Consider the following 5,782-nt stretch of genomic DNA (forward strand, 5'->3'; position numbering starts at 1 on the left):
CTGTTTGTTCTTCTGGTAGTCCATGGTACTTTCAATATTCTTCTCCAACACTGTAACTCAAATGCATCAATTCTTCTACAGTCTTCCTTATTCACTGTCCAACTTTTACATTCATATGAGTTTGTGGAAAATAACATGACTTGGATCAGATGCACCTTAGACCTCAAACTGACATCTTTGCTCTTGAACACTATAAAGAGGTCTAGTTCAGCAGATATGCCCAATGAAATACATAGTTTGATTTCTTGACTGCTGCTTCCATGTTGATGGTTGATCTGAGCAAAACAAAGTCTTTGACAACTTCAATCTTTTTTCCATTTATATGAATATTGTTTATTGGTTCAGTGGCAAAGATTTTTTATTCTTCACATTGAGATGCAACCCATACTGAAGGCTATGGTCTTTGATCTTCATCAGTATTTTAAGTCCTCTTTGCTTTCAGCAAGCAAGGTTGTATCATCTACATATCACATGTTGTTAATGACTCTTGCTCCAGTTGTGATGCCACATTCTTCTTCATATAATCCATCTTCTTGGATTATTTGCTCAGCATACAGATTGAGTAAGTATGATAAAAGAATACAACTCTGGCAAACATCTTTCCTAATTTTAAGGCATTTGGTGTTCCCTTGTTCTGTTTGAACAACTCCCTCTTAGTCTATGTACAGATTCCTTATGAGCACAATTAAGTATTCTGGAATACTCATTCTCCACAATGTTATCCATAGTTTATGATGATTCACACAATTGAAAGCCTTTGCATAGTCAATAAAGCACATTAGTAAGCTGAAATAGAGAGGTACTGGTCATTTTGAATTGGGCCTACTACGCCGAGAAGGACAGTTTGAAGAGGATAGATGTCCCATTCATCACCAACAAAAGCATTTCAAGATCTATTTTAAAGTACAATGCTGTCTGTGAAATAATAATGTCCATATGCCTACAAGGAAGCCCAATTAATACCACTATTATTCAATTTATCAGCCAACCACTAAAACCAGTTATGATGAAATTGAAGAATTCTACCAAGATCTTCAGGGAGTGAAATCACTCTGTATAAGCACTGGACTGCAAAGCACAAGGCTGGCTGTGTGAACCTACCAGCCACTCTATAGGATAAAAATGAGGATTTCTGCTTCTGCAAAATATGTACAGCCTTGGAAATCCTCTGTAAGTTCACTAAGAGACTGTCATCAACAACAACTTCTTCAGTCTGAAATTTACCAAACATGCAGTCAAGATGCATTGATAACTACTGGTGATTGAAATATTAAAGTTGAAAACAGAGGAAGGATCAGTAATTGGAGAAGAGGATCTTGGTAATATATGATGCAGGAGCTTGCAAGATAGAATTCTGTCGACCATTGACTTATTCATTGCAAATACCTTTCTTCAAAAACACAAAAAGGCAATTATATACATGGACCTCAACACATTTGTGAAAAGAGACAGTGTAAAAGCTCAATATCATCGGCCAAAACAAGGCCAGGAATCAACTACGGAACAGACCATTAATCGCTCCTATGCAAGTTCAGGCTGAAGCTGAAGAAAATTAAAGCAAGCCCACTGGGAGCTAAAATTGTACCTTGAGTATATCTCACTTCAATTTAGAAACCATCTCAAGAACAGATGTGATGCATTAGACACCAATGACATCAGATATGAAGAAAGCAACAGGTAATTAAAAACACAGGAAAGAAGGAAAAGACCAAAATGGATGTCAAAAGAGACTCTGAAAGTTGCTCTTGAGCATAAAGAAGAAAAAGTGACCAGAAGAAGTGAGGAAATAAAAGAGCTGAAGGGAAAATTTCAAAGGGCAGCTCAAGAATGCGAAGTAAAGTAGTGTAATGGAATGTTCAAAGAGTTGGAGTTAGAACCAAAAGGGAAGAACGTGCTCAGAATCTTTCAAGCTAAAAGAACTGAAGAAAACTTGAAGCCTTGAGTCACAATATTGAAGAATTCTAGGGACAAAATGGTGTGGTGGTGTTGGATAAGCACTGGACTGCTAATCACACGATTGGCAGTTCAAACCCACTAGTCATTCCTTGGAAATCTTATACAGATTCTCTATGAGTCAGAACCAACTCGACAGCAACAACAACAAAATAGACAAACATTGAATGATGCAGGAACCTTCAAAAGAAGATAAAAGGAATGCACAGAGTAACTGATCAGGAATAAACGGTATTGAAGGAAGAAGTCAAAGTTGCACTGACGGCATTGACAAAAAACAAGTCTCCAGGAATTTATCTAATACAACTTGAAATGTTCCAGCAAACTGATACAGCACTGGAGTTGATCATTCATCAATTCCAAGACATTTGGGAGACAGTTAGCTGGCCAACCAATAAGAAAAGATCCATATTCATGCCTACTCCAAAGAAATGTGATCTGACAGGATGCGGAAATCATCAAACAATATATCACATGCAAGCAAAATTTTGCTGAAGCTAATCCAAAAAAGTTTGTAGCAGTATATCAACAAGGAGCTGCCAGAAATTCAAGCTGGATTCAAAAGAGGACATGGAACTAGGGATACCATTGCTAACGTTAGATAGATCTTGGTGGAAAGCAGAAAATACCAGAAAGATGTTCAGTGGTGCTTCATTGACTATGCAAAGGCATTTGACTATGTGGATTATAAAAAATTTATGGATAACATTATGAAGAATGGGTATTCCAAAATACTTAATTGTGCACATGGTGGTGGTGGTGTGCCATGAAGTCGTTCCAACTCATAGCGACCCTGCATAGGATTTCTGAGGCTGTAAATCTTTATGGGAACAGAAAGCCTCATCTTTCTCCCGTGGAACAGCTGGTAGCTTCCAACTGCTGACCTTGAGGTTAGCAGCCTGACTCATAACCACTATACTGCCAGAGCTCCTTAATTGTGCATGAGAAACCTGTAAATAAACCAAGAGGCAGTCATTCAAACAACATAAGGGGATACTGAATAGATTAAAACCAGAAAAATTATTTACCAGGGTTATATCCTTTCACCATATTTATTCAATCTGTATGCTGAGCAAATAATCCAAGAAACCGGATTCTATGAAGAATAATGTGGCATATTCTATATAATAATAAGGAGCTCTGGTAGTGTAGTGGTTACAAGCCGGGCTGCCAACCTCAAGGTCAGCAGTTCGAAACTACCAGCAGTTCCATGGGAGAAAGATGAGGCTTTCTGCTCCCGTAAAGATTTACAGCCTCAGAAACCCTGTGCAGGGTCGCTATGAGTCGGCCCTGACTCCACGGTACTTAACAACAACAACAAGAACAAAATGTGGCATCAGGATTGGAAGAAGACTCATTAACAACCTGTGATATGCAGATGGCACAACATTGTTTGATGAAAATGAAGAGGAATTCAAATACTGGAACTAAAGGATAATAGGCTGGACCACGAGGTCAGTTTGAGCGCAAGGTCAGTTTGAAACCTACCAGCCACTCCTTGGAAAGCCTACTCAGGGTTTCTATGAATCAGAATCTACTCAATGGCAATTAACAACAGCAACAACAATAGCAATCAAAGACTTCAACCTTGAGTATGAATTGCACCTAAATGTAAAGGTAACAAAAAAACTCACAATAAATAACATCATGATAAACAGAGAAAAGATTGAAGCTGCCAAAGACTTCATTTTGTTTAGATCAGCAGTCAACATTCAAGGAAGCAGCAGTCAAGAAATCAAATGACATACTGCTTTAGAGAAATCTGCTGCAACAGACCTCTTTAAAGTGTTAAAATGCAAGATATCACTTTGATGACTATGTTGTGCCTGACATGACCCATGATATTTTCATTTGCCTCATGTACAAGTGAAAGCTAGACAATGAATAAGGAAGGCTGTGACTGAATCAGTCCCTGGAAAAGGACATCATGCTTAGTAAAGTGGAGGGTCAGTGAAACTTAGGAAGACACCCAATGAGATGGATTGACATAGTGGTACCAACAATGGACTTAAACATAGCAACAATTGTAAGGAAGGCACAGGACCGGGCAGTGTTTTTGCTCTGTTGTGCATAGGTCACTATGAAGTGAAACCAACTCATTAGCACATAACAACAACAACAAATTTTTAAAGAAAATTTTTGATAAAATATTAATGGATATAATGAATATATAATCATGCTCGTCCATCAAAAATCTAGCAGAATAATTAATGGTGAAATACTAGAAGATTCCCATTTAAGTTTATAAAGTTTATAAACACCCATCAAGTGTTCTCATTGATAGCTCAGTGACATATGTACCATATGGTCATATGTCAATGCCATGCTATACATTTTAAGACCTATTTTTATTCTCCTTTGAGACAAAAAAAAAAAAATGAAGTTGGTAATAGCCTAGCATCCCAAAGCTCAGTGAGCAAGAATAACATAAAATCATTTAAAGTAGGAAATACGGTGAGTGTCATTTGAGAATAACTTTTCCCCGTTGCAACATGTAATTCTTTATCCAACCCTCTTAAATAACAAGCACAAACGTATGAACTCTGAAAGGTGGAACAACTTGACTAAACCTAGTACTATGCCTGCCTGAGGATCTCTCTGCCTTTTAGAAGTTGAAGTGGTGCTTATAAATATCAAGAAGCATACAGTCACTTTGTCACTGATCATTCATGTTGATCTGAAACACCTAGGTATCCAGTGCAATTAGGTAAATGAAAAAAGTAAGATATATAATAATTATAAATGTTAAAGTAAAATTATCATAATTTCAGATAAAATGATTTCTTAGAAGTCCAAGTAAATCAAGTAAAGCAAATTATTATAAACAATATGACAATTCAATAAACTAGTGCTCCAAAGTTTAATATACATAGGCCAATAGATTTCATGTATACACATAACAATGAGAGGAAAGAAAGACCTCCCAGTCAGAAAATCAATAAAGAATAAAATACCTAGGAAAGAACTTAACAAGAAATGTATGTGCAAGAGCTATACAAAACTATGTTTTTCATTTAATTTAATGTTCAGATGCTAGAACACACGCACAAAAATGACTTAAGCTAATGGAAATATATATCAACTTCTTGAAAGACAGTCTTATCATCATAAAGATGCTAACTCTCAGCAAGCTCATTTAAAATCTTACACTAATCCAAAAAATGTATCAAGGGGATTTTTTTTTAACTAAAATAACTGATTATAAAAGTTTCAAGGGGGAAAAAATTGAGAATGGTAGGTTTGGGGTAAAACAAAGAACATGATGTGATATTAGCCCTACCAAATATTAAAATGTAAAATAAATCTATAATCAATAATATGGAACTGATAACAAAATGTGCAGAGGGATAAAATGCAAGTCTAGAAAGTCCTGGAAAAGACCCAAATGTATATTGAAATTACATACACTGATGATAAATTAATAAAGCTCTGTGGGGACACAGCATATCTATTAGAAAAAAAGCATTATTTTTAGGTGTGGCGCTGTGGGTTAATGTGCTGGACTGCAAAGTCAGTTTGAATTGCAAGGTGGCAACCATGTGTAGGGTTTCCAAGGAGCACCCTGTGAGCTTGAACCACTGACCTCACGGCTCAAACTGGCTTTGCAATTCAGCACGTTAACCCACAGTGCCACACCAAGACTATATATGTACATGTGTTGTTGCTGTTGTTAGGTGCCATAGAGTCAGTACTGACCCATAGCGACCTTATGCACAGCACAACGAAACACTGACTGATCCAGGGCCAACCTCACTGCTGTTGCAACACTTGAGTCCAGCGATGCTGCCACTTGGCCAATCCATCTCGTTGGGGGTCTTCCTCTTTTTCT

Source organism: Chrysochloris asiatica, unplaced genomic scaffold (assembly GCF_000296735.1).
Source record: "Chrysochloris asiatica unplaced genomic scaffold, ChrAsi1.0 scaffold00347, whole genome shotgun sequence".
Taxonomy (NCBI): domain Eukaryota; kingdom Metazoa; phylum Chordata; class Mammalia; order Afrosoricida; family Chrysochloridae; genus Chrysochloris; species Chrysochloris asiatica.